The sequence below is a fragment of the Lithobates pipiens genome, unplaced genomic scaffold, assembly GCF_037356315.1.
Source record: "Lithobates pipiens isolate NorthernLeopardFrog02 unplaced genomic scaffold, aLitPip1_a1.2 Scaffold_16, whole genome shotgun sequence".
NCBI lineage: Eukaryota > Metazoa > Chordata > Amphibia > Anura > Ranidae > Lithobates > Lithobates pipiens.
Window position 1 is genome coordinate 376567690 of NW_027507748.1, and position 13605 is coordinate 376581294.

Genomic DNA, 13605 nt, shown 5'->3' on the forward strand with positions numbered 1-13605 from the left:
GCAGGATCCTGGAAACTGAATATGTACGCGGACGCCACCCCATCTCCTCACACATGAAGATATAGGCCTTCCACATATGATGATAAATCTTCTGAGAAGAGGACTTCCGTGCCCACAGCATAGTGGAGATTACTGAATCCGACAGTCCTCGGCCCCTTAGCACCTGGCTTTCAACAGCCATGCCGTTAAAACCAGCGACTGTAAAGCAGGATGAAGTATTGAAACTTGCGTCAGAAGGTCTTCCCACATCGGCAGCCGCCAAGAAACATCCACTATCATTCTGACTATGTCGGCGTACCAAGGATATCGAGGTCAATCTGGTGCAATCAGGATCACTGAAATCCCCTCGTCCTCCACTCTGCGCAGCAGACAGGGTAGGAGTCTGAGCGGTGGGAGGGCATAAATCAGCCGATAATGCCCCCATGGAGCCACCAACGCATCTGACAAGTCCGCCCAGGGGTCCCTTGACCTGGCAACAAACCTCTGTACCTTCCGATTGAGTCGAGAGGCCAAGAGATCCACATCTGGTGTGCCCCACCTTACGCAAATGAGCCTAAATACATCCGGATGCAGCGACCATTCCCCCTGGTCCAGCAGCTGACGACTTAGGTAGTCCGCCTGCCAGTTTTCTATGCTCCGAATGTATACGGCCGACAGAGCCGGCACGCACCGCTCTGCCCACTGCAGGATGTGAGCGACCTCCAGTGCTGCAGCCGAGCTCCTTGTCCCTGCTTGATGGTTGACATACGCCACCGCCGTGGTGTTGTCCGGCTGGATCCTGACGAGACGCCCCTGCGACCATGTGGAGAGACACTGCCTGATCACCCAAAGCTCCAGCACATTGATTGCCAGGCAGGAATCTTCTTGCGTTCAGTGACCCTGGGCTGACTACTCCCCAAACTCCCCCCCTGTTAAGGCTGGCATCCGTTTGTCGTAGACCACAAGTCGTAGAAACCTCTGATACCTAACGCATATGGGGACATGCAAGTATGCGTCCTTGATGTCCAAGGATGCCAAGAAATCCCCCTGATGAAGTGCAGCGACCACGGAGTGAACTGATTCCATCCTGAACCTTTGTACAAAGCCGTTGAGGGCCTTGAGATCCAGGACCGGACAGACCCCTTCCTTCTTTGGGACTACAAACAGATTGGAGTAGAATCCCTGAAACCTTTCTGGCGTTGGCACAGGTACTATCACTCTGTGCAGCAGCAGGTCCTGTACTGCCCCGAACAGGGCCTCCCGATGAGCCGGAAGAAGATGAAGATTGGAGGGAAAAAATCTGTTTGGCAGACAAGAAAGAAACTCTGTCTTGTAGCCTGATGAAACCAGTTTGCAGACCCACTGGTAAGAAAGGAGGGAGGACCACCAGGCTGAAAACTCCATTTGGCAACCCCCCACCTGAGAGTCGGGCGGGGGCAAACCTTCATGCGGCAACAGATTTGTTTGCAGGCTTGTTTGGCTTGCGAAACCAGGCCCAAAAGGGACCGGCACCTCTGCATATGCCCCTGCCGTATCCTCTATCTTTAGGGTATCCTGCACCGCTGTGATAAGTGCTTCTACTAGCGCTTTTTCCTGCGCTGACCCACACACAGAGTCATCCTCACTGAACGGTCCTGGTCCGCATCCTCTGAAGCGTCAGAACAGGGGCCGCCTGTCACAGCGGGACCCAAGTCTGAATCAAAGCTTTCCTCAGAAGACGGTGGAGGAATTTTTTACCCCCCTTGCGCCCGCACGCTGCTTCCTCCCTGGCAACAATGGATTCCAGGAGTGCCAACAGAGCGTCCATAGGCACCACAGGTGCAATAACAGAGATGTGTGGGGAAGAAGCGTCAGCTTCTGACACCATACTGACCCACTCTCGCCTGTCACCACTAGGGACTTAAGGCAAGCTACAAAAAAACCCACCCTCCTAGCTGCCACAGACTGAGGGGCCCCCTGGACTCACCACCCTGACCCAGGTACTGCGCGGTGCTGCCGCCGTCCAATATCCCCTGTGCCAGCCACAAGGTGTTCTGTGTCAGTTTTGCGCTGTTCCAGACTGAACCAGCCACCCAGTGCTAAAGTAAAACAAAACTGAGGCTACTAGAAAATGGCTGCTGGCCGCCTTAGCAGAAAACGTCTGAGAGATAGAAACTGGCTGCGGCCACCGGAAAATGGCAGCGGTTCGTGCCGCAGCCTGTCCGCACATGGCAACACACAGATACTCAAAGAAAACAGCCTAAAAACAGGGAGAAAACAAGAGGACCACCAACTGCCCAGTGCAGCCCCCTGCCAGGACCCAGAGGCCCCCCCCCCGGCCAGGTACGTGCACCGCACCCCCTATGCCCAGTCACACAGCGGCCCCTTAGCATGGGGATGAGGAAAAGGGACAGGGAGAGACCCCCTAGTTGACCTCCCAGGGAATGCCCAGCTGCTCCATCCTGCCGAGACAGGTGAAACCATACTTCAGGGACTGCTGGACGCATTCCACGGACAGACCCATCACCCGAGCAGTATGGGGTGGCTGTCGGCCACGGCACACTGTGACACGGACAGCAGTAGCCCGGTCATATGTGTCCCCCAGAGCATATAGCTCGCCGGCCACCCCTGGACCAGACGGGGCATGTTGTGGCTGACCCAGCGCGTAGCTAAGGTCTGCACACGCTCGATGGCCAGGCTGGGGAGACTACCAGGATCTATATTACCCAACCTGTCAACCAGCCTGGTTGTTGATTGTAGATCACAGGAATCAAAAAGCAGAAAAAAGAAAAAAAATCCAAGGACCAATGGTCCACACAGGTCCTTCTCCTATACTAGGCAGAAAAAAAATGAGCTGCTGGAAGCAGAGTGAGGGGTTATAGCTAGTAGGAACGCCCCCCAGGGCGGTACTGCGCAGTTTTTCTGTTTTTACATGTTCTGATTAAATCTCTCCTGAAGGTGGCGATATAACCCTAAGGTAAACATTAAAGGTGCTGCGTCCGTCAATGAACGAAAGAGAAATGCATACACCCCACAACAAAAACTACTACATCTAGTATTTTGTATGACCGCCATGATTTGCAAGGACAGCACCAAGTCTTCTAGGCATGGAATGAACAAGTGGGTGACATATTGCAACATCTATCTTTTTCCATTCTTCAAGAACAACCTTTTAGAGCCTGGATGCTAGATGGAGTGATGCTCAACTTGTCTCTTTAGAATTCCCCATAGCTGTTCGATTGGGTTCAGATCAGGAGACATACTCGGCCACTGAATCCAGTTCACCCTGTTCTTCAGAAATGCAACGGTGGCCTTAGATGTGTTTTGGATCATTGTCCTGTTGGAAAAGTGCATGGCAACCAAGGGCACGGATTGATGGTAGCATCTTTAATTTCAATATAAAGCAGTACATCTGTGAATTCATGATGCCATCAATGAAATGCAACTCCCTGACACGAGCAGAACTCATGCAGCAACATAGGACACTGCACCACCATGTTTCACTGTAGGCATCATGAATTTTTCTTTGTACTCCTAGCATTTGCGACGCCATACAGTTTTGAAGCCATCAGTTCCAAAAACTTTTATCTTGCTCTCATCACTCCATAGTCCCAGTAGTCTATTTTTTTCAGCATGGGCCCTGGCAAATTCTAGGCTGGCTTTTTTGTGCGTGGGCTTTAGGAGACACTTCCTTCATGGATGACACCCATGCATGCCATTCCACTGCAGTGTATGGTGTATTGTGTCACGGGAAACAATCACCCCAGTTTGGCTTTCTACTGCTTAACTAACTGCAGTGAACTTGCATGACAATTTTTTTCGACTCTTCTCATGAGAAGACGCTCCTGTTGAGGTGTTAACCTCTGTGGGTGGCCTGGACATCTTTGAGATGGTTGCAGTTTCAGGTTACCACCTGTCTGGTATTCACCCACAAAGTCCAGGTTTTGAATCATGTATGCAGGTTTCAGTTCACCTGAAATCCAGACACATTATTCAAACCCGGAATGTGGCTTTGTGCTCCATCTGCTCGGCCGGGGAAGCAAGCAGGACTAGGGTACCAGCGGTCTCCTTATGCAGCAGTTCAGAGAATTAAATTAGAGCTCTGACCTCCTCTTCTGTACCAATCCAACGGGGCAGGCAATTGCCTGGAACTGCAGCACAAACTTTACTCCTGCTCTGCCCGAATATCATCAAATAGTCCCAGCAGAGTACTTCTTGTGCTGCGGTTCCACCAATTAACTGCTTCAGATCCACAATGTAGCCACCATTCGGATCTGCTTTGCCGGATGTATGTCTACTGATGTCCTCCTTTGCAGGCTCGTCGTGCCTCCTGAGTCACTGAGACTCGGGTAATCACAGATCTGAGTAAGGGGCCGATCCCGGCCCCTTACCACATGATCGGCTATCAGTCAATGACAGCCAATGATGTGATGTAAACACAGGATCGTAATCTTTATTTTATTTTTTTTTGTAGAAAAAAACGATCACCGGCTTCTGTTTGAAGGGACATCAGTCCCGAACAGGAAGAGCCTCATATGTGCCCACCAGTACCACCTGTCAGTGTCATAAATCAGTGCCCACAGTACGTGCCAGCTATCAGTGCCGCCTATCAATGCCCTTCAGTGCTGCCCATCAGTGCCCACCAATGCCACCTAGTGCCCATCAGTACCCACCAATGCAGCCTCATCAGTGTACATCAATGAAGGAGAAAAATTACCTGTTTGCAAAATGTATTAAAATATAAGACAGTTTTGTATTATTCAGTCTTTTAAAAAAAATAAAAAAAACACAACACACAAAACCCAGAGGTGATCAAATAACACCAAAAAAAAGCTCTATTTGTGGGAAAAAATTATAAAGGAGGGGGGTTTAGGTGCCCAGTGGTTAAAAGTCCCGGCCTCTTCTTCTATACCAATCCACCAGGGGTTTTAATTGCCAGGAGCCGCAGCACAAGGATTACTCCACCAGGACTATTTGATGATTTTCAGGCAGAGGAGGAGAAATGTTTTTGCGGCAGTTCGCAGCTATTACATGCCCCGGCGGATTGGTACAGAAGAGGAGGTCAGGGCTGTTTGTCTTAAGCGCTGCACAAGGAGACTGCCAGTGCCTGAATAGTAAAGAGAATTACAAGAGGTAAGGGTTTGAGCCCAAATAAATAGTCGAGTTTCTCTGGCCCCCAGCTGAGCAGATTTATTTTTATAATTGCTGCAGACAAGAGGTAATGAAGCAGTGCCCCAAAGTAAACATAGTCATGTCCCCAGTTCATTGTCGATTTGTTAGAAAGTAAATGCCCTACTGACATCGTCCACTGCTCCACTGACACCATCCGTTGCCCTACTGACAACCAACCTCCCTGGAAGAGGAGACCGGCCGTTGTTCCTAATCTTTAGGAGCAGCAGATCTGTCTCTCCTCCCCTGACAGAACGGAGATCTGTCTGCTTACATTGACAGTCAGGAGCGATCACGATTGCCAGCCACATTGGCTCTGGCATCATGTGCGCCCCCTACAGCTCTTAAAGCGGACGATTCACCCAGGAGAGCCAACCTGCCACAGTATAACTGCAGCGGCTAGTCCTTAAAGAGGAGGGCCGGTTTAAAAAAATAAATAATTAAAAGTCACCAGCTGCAAACACTGTAGCTGCTGACTTAATAAGCCGACTTACCTGTCCAGGGCTCTCGGGTCCCGGCGCCGCCATTCGTACTAAGGGAAACCGGCAGTGGAGCCTTGCGGCTTCACTGCCCGTTTTCTACTGCGCGTGTCGCGCAGCGCTTTGTGAATGGGGCGCGCTGTGTTCTGGGACACACAGTTCCCAGAACACAGTGCGACCCATTACCCAGAAGACGCCACACGAGGAGAGAAGAAAGAAGATCTCCGCGGAGGAGGAAGAGGCAGATTAGGTAAGGCATTTCTGGTAAGTTAAAAAAGAAAAAAAAAATCATTTTTTTTTTCTAATTTTCAAGGTATTATTTTTTTCAGGGTGGCCCTCCACTTTAAGAGGTTGAAGACTGTGTGCAGGGAAGATCAGCAGCTGAACCAAGAGAAGGTGGAGATTGATAGATTGGAGGCAATATAAGACATTACAATTACATTTAACCACTTACAGACCGGACCATTTTGCTGGTCAAAGACCAGACCACTTTTTGCGTTTCGGCACTGCGTCGCTTTAAATGACAATTGCGTGGTCGTGCGACGTGGCTCCCAAACAAAATTGACGTCCTTTTTTTCCCCACAAATAGAGCTTTCTTTTGGTGGTATTTGATCACCCCTGCGGTTTTTATTTTTTGCGCTATAAACAAAATTAGAGTGACAATTTTGAAAAAAAAGCATTATTTTTTACTTTTTGTTATAATAAATATCCCCCAAAAATATAAAAAAACGTTTTTTTCCCTCAGTTTAGGCCGATACGTATTCTTCTACATATTTTTGGTAAAAAAAAAAAAAAAAGCGCAATAAGCTATTGATTGTTTTGCGCAAAAGTTATAGCGTTTACAAAATGGGGATAGTTTTATAGCATTTTTATTAATAATTTTTTATTATTTTTTTTTTTTACTAGCAATGGCGGCGATCAGCGATTTTTATTGTGACTGCGACATTGTGGGGGACCCATCGGACATTTTTGGGACCATTGTCATTTATACAGTAATCACTGCTATATAAATGCAGGGATTCCTGTGTAAATGACACTGGCAGTGAAGGGGTTAACCAGTGGGTGGCAGTGTAGGGGTTAAGTGTTCCTAGGGGTGTGTTACTAACTGTGGGGGGGTTGGGCTTTCATTTAGTGAACACTGATCTCTGCTCCAATCACATGGAGCAGAGATCAGCATCACTAGTTGCTAGGCAGAATGGAGAAATGCTGTTTACACGGCATTTCCTCCATTCAGCCGTCTCGTGAGACGATCGCGGGTATGTCCGCGGCGATCGAGTCCGCGGGTCCCGCGACCGGACTCACGGGGGTCCCGACCAGCGCGCCGCCGGCGGCGCTCTCCCGATGGCAGGGCAGCATTGAAGATTGGACGTACCTGTACGCCAATATGCCTGCCCGTGCCATTCTGTCGACGTACATCGTCGTGCGCTGGTCGGGAACTGGTTAAAGTAAACTTTTGCCAATATTGTGCGTTATATTTAAAATGAGCATATCCATGAAAAAAAAAAGTCTCAGCTTTTATTACTACTTTAATATAAAATATTTATATCTCCCTTCCCCCCTTCATATAGCTTCATGTCTGACTCCTAAATAAAATGCTACTTCTTGGTGTGTGTGTGTGTGTGTGTGTGTGTGTGTGTGTGTACACAATATATATATATATATATATATATATATACACACACACACACACACACACACACACACAGTATCTCACAAAAGTGAGTAAACCCCTCACATTTTTGTAAATATTTTATAATATCTTTTCATGTGAAAACACTGAAGAAATTACACTTTGCTACAATGTAAAGTAGTGAGTGTACAGCTTGTATAGTTGCAGTGTAAATTTGCTGTCCCCTCAAAATAACTCAGTACACAGCCATTAATATCTAAACTGCTGGCAAAAAAAAGTCAGTACACCCCTAAGTGAACATGTCCAAATTGGGCTCAATTGGCCATTTTCCCTCCCCAGTGTCATGTGACTTGTTTGTGTTACAAGGTCCCAGGTGTGAATGGGGAGAAGGTGTGTTCAATTTGGTCTTATCGCTCTCACTCTCTCATACTGATCACTGCAAGTTCAACATGGCACCTCATGACAAAGAACTCTGAGGATCTGAAAAAAAAGAATGGCTCTACATAAAGATAGCCTAGGCCAGTGATGGCGAACCTTGGCACCCCAGATGTTTTGAAACTACATTTCTCATCATGCTCATGCACTCTGCAATGTAGTTGAGCATCATGGGAAACAGTTCCAAAACATCTGGGGTGCCCAGGTTCACCATCAGTGGGCTAGGCTATAAGAAGATTGCCAAGACTCTGAAACTGAATATTTAAAAAATGTAAAAAGACTGAATATAAAAAAAAAAGCAAAAAAAAAAAAAACACACCTTTTTTTAGTTTGTTCATTTTACAAACAGCCACCGATAAGGCAACACTGATGGGTGGGCACATATGAGGCAGCTTCACCTCTCCCTGCTCGGGACCAATGTCCCTTCAACAGAATCCAGTGATCAGCTTTTTTTTTTTGCCTCACGCTCACAGTGTGAGAAGAAAAAAGTAAAATAATTTTCAGATCCTCTGTTTACATCACATGATCAGCTGTCATTGGCTGACAGCTGATCACGTGGTAAGGGGGTCGGGATTGACCCCCCTTACTCTGATCACAGCGTGCGCCCGTCCGGATTGCTAAAGGGGAGGACGTCTTGACGCCCTCCTGACAAAGCAGATCTGTGCTGTAGCTGTCAATTGGCTATAGCGCGTATCTGAAGGAGTTAAATGAAAAAAATTTGATGGAAGACATGGTTTTTGTATGGCCAAAATAAGTGACAGCAGGTAAAGATAGCTTTCATCAAGCCACCTGCCTATGACCAGGGAGTCTGTCAGTCAAACAGAATATATTAGTTCTCTGAAAAAAAAAAAAACCTACATTAGACTTTCTACGAACCTTCCAGGACAGCACATCTGAGAGATGAGGGCTCCTCCCTACAGGAAACAATCACTTGACAGCTTTGTTATAAGTCCCCACCCTTCCCCTTGATCCTCAGTGTGTATTAAAGTAATTCTCTACATTGCTCTACATAGGTACTTACCACCTAGTGTTTAGCTCATCTTTCCCTCCACATAGGGTGGGAAGTAGACCTGCCGTCCTGGAAGGTTCGTAGAAATACTGTTACCCGTAAGTCTAACATAAGATTTCTCCTATCACCTTCCAATACGCAACACCTGAGAGAATAATCAAGTAACCCCAGGCCTAACTTCAGGGTGGGACCACAGCTTGTAGGACCTTCCGACTGAAAGCCAAGTCTTGCTGTGACAACACTTCCACACAGTAGTGCTTTAGGAAAGTATCCTGACTGGACCAGGTGACCGAAAAAAAGATAAATTCAAGTGTACTGTTGTTCAGAAAAAATTTATAAAATAATGCACAAAAATACCAAACGTGCAAAAGTCTCAAAAAGTTAGTGTTCAATCTCTTTCTCTGGGTTAAATGATGTTCCCAAATCCTGAACCTTTATGACTTCCCGGTAACGTGAGTAAAATTGGACCCTTACCACAGCCGATGGACTCCCAAGTATACGGAGTCGGTAACGCCGGCAGAAACAACCCTCTGCGGGGGTCCACGTATCTCTCCCAGGTACGCGCTGCGCCAAGGTCCCTCAAGCCGGGACCTCCTCCGAGGAGCATCTGAGCGCAGTTTCCCCATCGGAGAGAGTTTCAGATCGTGACAGGAAGATAAGCGGAAAATCGCAAGAAATTGGCTGGCTGACCTGTCCATCCTCCCAGCACCACCAAAGATGAAGTGAGGATCGTTTTTTTTCCCAGGAGGGATAGTCTTAGTTCGTGATTCTCCGTGCTGGCTGCACGAGAACGCTTTGCCGGCTTGAGGGACCTTAAGCCTGTCTTAACCGATCACATGGCTGCATCATTGCAGTTATAGATTAAACAGAGGCCAAGATGGCAGCATCCTTGGCTAAAAACGACAGGTGGGTTTACTTCCACCAAGCACAGAGAAAGGACACAAACTTCAAATGTGTGCTTCTGATGCTCAACAAGGTAAGGTCATATATCAAACAGAAAGGACACTACCAAATGCAAATGTGGTGTTTTTCTGAGCAACCAATATGAAAAACAGAAGAAAGACACTTTTCACTGTTGTGTTTTTCTGATGTACCGCAAACGAAGGTAATAGATGCCAGACAGAAGGCCAAGAACCAGTGCGGTGTTTATTCCCGATACTGAACTCAGTATAATTTCTGTTGGTTATATGGCCATACGAACACCTGGAGTACACTTCTGATCATCAAGAAAATGCAGTTGCATAGCCAGCCCAGTATGATAACAGACAATACACCTGCGACCTACAGTTGTGTACTGCTGGTGCTGGACCACGTGCAGTCATAACCAGCAGAGTGACACTAACCCACTTCTGATTAACCACAGGGCAGGGCTCAAATCCTGTGGGAACGGAGTTCCTGCACTTTTTCCACAACAGGAACTCAGTTCCCGTTAGCAGCCGCGTCCTGCAAGACTGAAGTATGCGAGCTGTGTGGCAGGTGCTACACCAGCAGCCGCAGAAACAGCTCGCAATAGTAAGTGCCACACACCAGGGGTGGACTGACCATTCAGGCATTGCCAGTAGGGGGCCCCAAGACCGTTTCCTCTGCGATCTGTCAATCACAGCTAGTTTACTGGTAGATCGGGTCCCTGCTGCTAAGAGATTGTATTTAGTCAGACCTAAATACTCCTTTTTGAAGATCTATGCCCTGTAGTGGCAGGAGGGTGTTTATCTGGGGCTTCTGCAAGATGAGACATAATATACAACATATGTCTTCCCCCAGACTGCGGGCTTGTACTGGGGAGGGAGGAAGGGTAAGGTAAAGTTCAGCCTGTCCTGACTCAGGATTCTTGACACCAAGAATCTGGATTTTCTTACCCCCTTCTCCATCTACTCACTGGGCCCTGACCTGGATCTGCCCACAGTAGTTTCTTTCCCTTCCTCTTGTTCCATGAGGAGGTTAGCAGGGTCCTGGGCTGCTGGTCCCGCTGGTGCGGCAGGTACAGCCGGCCGACCGCTACTCAATGCCTTGCTCTGCTCTCCACACTTCTCTGGGTTGCACTGTGACTCTGGCTGATGCGGACATGCCTCATAGATGCTTGGACAGGACTTCCTGAAACTTCGGCAATGAGGAGAGCGGCTGGCGGTGGAGTCAAACAGCCTCAGCGATGGCGCGCACTCCCTGCGGCCAGAGCGCTGGTGCCAACTTGGAGGCGACCTGTGAGAGGAAAAGCCTGCAGCTTAGTTCAGCCCTCCCGGCTTCCCTAAAACCTGTCTCAACGGGGACCATCAGACCCTCCCCAGTCATTCAGTCTTGCAAAAAAAAAAAAAAAAGCGCAAACATGCTGCTGTGTTCGGGAGAAAAACACAATCAATACTGAGGATCAAGGGGAAGGGTGGGGACTTATAACAAAGCTGTCAAGCGATTGAGTTTCCTATAGGGAGGAGCCCTCATCTCAGGTATGCCATCCTGGAAGGTGATAAACGAAATAAGTTTATTTCTGTTAGTAAATTTTGTAAAAGCAGTAATTTTTCTCCTTCACTGATAGGCTGCACTAATAAGCCGCACTGATGGGCTTTACTGTAATCAGGGCATTGATGGATCAGTGCCCTGATTACCGGTCTCCCTGAAAAGAGATGCCACTGATTGGCTTTCCAAACCGCACACTGTCAGTGCGAGGCAAAGTAACCTGATAAAAGGGCACTTCTGCATTTACATGTGACTGAATGGATTGGGCACGCAAGAGAGTGGCCGTTCCAGGGCACAATCATCCCAGAATAAGAGCTGCACCACTCCTGTCATTTGACAGTGGGCAGGCTTCAAGTGGTTAAATAACAAATTTGATGAGTGATGATATTTACCAGATTCAGTCTAATAGTGTATACAATATCTGTCTTCGGTCTGTTATTCTCCAAGTGGATTAGAGATTTTGCTCCATATTAGTTGGTTATTTATATTTACCACTACATATAAAAACATTTAAGAATTTTTTTTAAACTTTACATTAACTAAAAATTATACACCACACTTAAGGTTGTTATCCAATCAAAATAAATCACCAACGACTCGATTATGAATATCGTTAGTTGCAGCCCTAGTATAAATCAACTCCCGTGTCTTGTACTATACAATTAAAATAAAGCGTGCCTATAACCCCCTATAAACCAGGTTTTTAAAGATTGTATCATCCTCCATGGGGTCCATGGGGCTCTTGTTCTGACACAAAATGGCAGAAAGTGCCTAGGAAATGGTCAGAATAGGAGAACGCTGAACAAAATCTCAAGACGAGGACAATCCCTCTCCGCAGAACAGTAGACTAGGAAAAGCTTAATTTAGGCAATTTTAGAGACCACATGCTGGCTATCTTGGGGTGAGCAGACTCTGGCTAAGCTAATGCTAAGCAAGAGCACACAGCAGTAGTGAGGGAAGCCATGGTATCCTTATATTTGCATGAAATCTGCGCTACATGCATGTCATACTGATCAGATTCTTTAAAAGTCCTTGAGGGACCATGCTCAACTACCACCTCACCAAGTAACGCTTCAGACTCAAAGGCAAAATAAGATGACCAATTCACAAAAAGGGGCATAGTTGTGAACCGTGTCATCTATGGCCTTGAAAAGACCAAAATATTGTGTGCATGAAATCCAACACGGTAAGGAATTTTTCCCTGTACAAGTTAGCAATCTGGAGTGCGAAACAGGCCAGCAGAATGGCAAGGAGTCAGCCACCATTGTAAAGTCCACCAATGCATTCAAGTGGTTCTAATCTAAAGGCTTTTCTTTAATAAAAAGCATTTATACTCTGTGCTAGCCCTCCCCTTCAGCAAGCCAGCTTCTGTGTTGAAACTTGTGCAAACATGCTCCCTAGCCAGACTCTGACTTTTGAATGACAAGTCCATGGGATCAGCCATGCTTATGCATTTTCCTTCTGAGAGTGTTACTCTACCTCAGCTGCTGTGGAAAGGAGGTAGAACTGCTCAGTGCCAAGCATATGTTGGCTGTTGTGAACCCAGGTAGTGCAATGAAAGAAGCTATAATGTGTCAATAGGATAGCCAGGATGTCAGTCAGAACACACCTGGAAAGAGGAAGGGGTCTGGTGCACAGCCACAATAATTTGCTGGCACAGGGAATGCCAGGGTCACGCAGATGCAATGGTGCCATGCTCCCAATACTGGAAATGCTGCCTAATTTTTGAAAAGAAACTTGCAGCTCCCAGCTGTGACCACTAGAATAAAATACTGGAGCCAGACAGCTTTCGCCCTGTACTCACCACTAGAACCTGTGGGCTGGTGGATTGGTCCTGTGAAAAGGATTCTATTTGCCATCTAGCAAACTTGATCTCCTGGGAGACAGATAAAACTGATGATTCTACCCTGACCTAGTTGTCTGAAATCACTTTCGATATTCTTCTCCTACCTTTGATCTTCCCAGCATACCATTTTTTATCCTCCTTGGATGTCTCTCTCCCCCCCCCCCCCCCCCTTTTCTTCCTACTTTTGCTAGTCTACCCAAGTTTCCCGATTACTGTTGTTCAAAATTATAAGTTTGGTTCAAACCAGTTATGTACTTCTGTTATTCTTGTTTTCCCATGTTGAAAGCACTCTTCAGATGCAGGTTTTCCATGTTGCAGGTTTGGCATAATACTGAAACCTCTATGCAAATGTTAGATGATTACTTATCTCACGACCCATTTACTAGGGTGGTTATGCCTCTCATCTACCTATCAGGGAATCGCCATGCTGTACTTGACTTGCCTTACATAGTATATATATAACCTACTGATATATGTAGATTACATGGATCTAATCCTGAAGCTTATTACCCCCCCCCCCTTCTGTTTCATGTACATTTGTGTAATAAAAATCTCAATAGGCAAAGAACAAATGGTTGTATCCATACTGCAAGACTGAGGTTTTTTGTTTTTGAAGTCTACCAAGACAAAT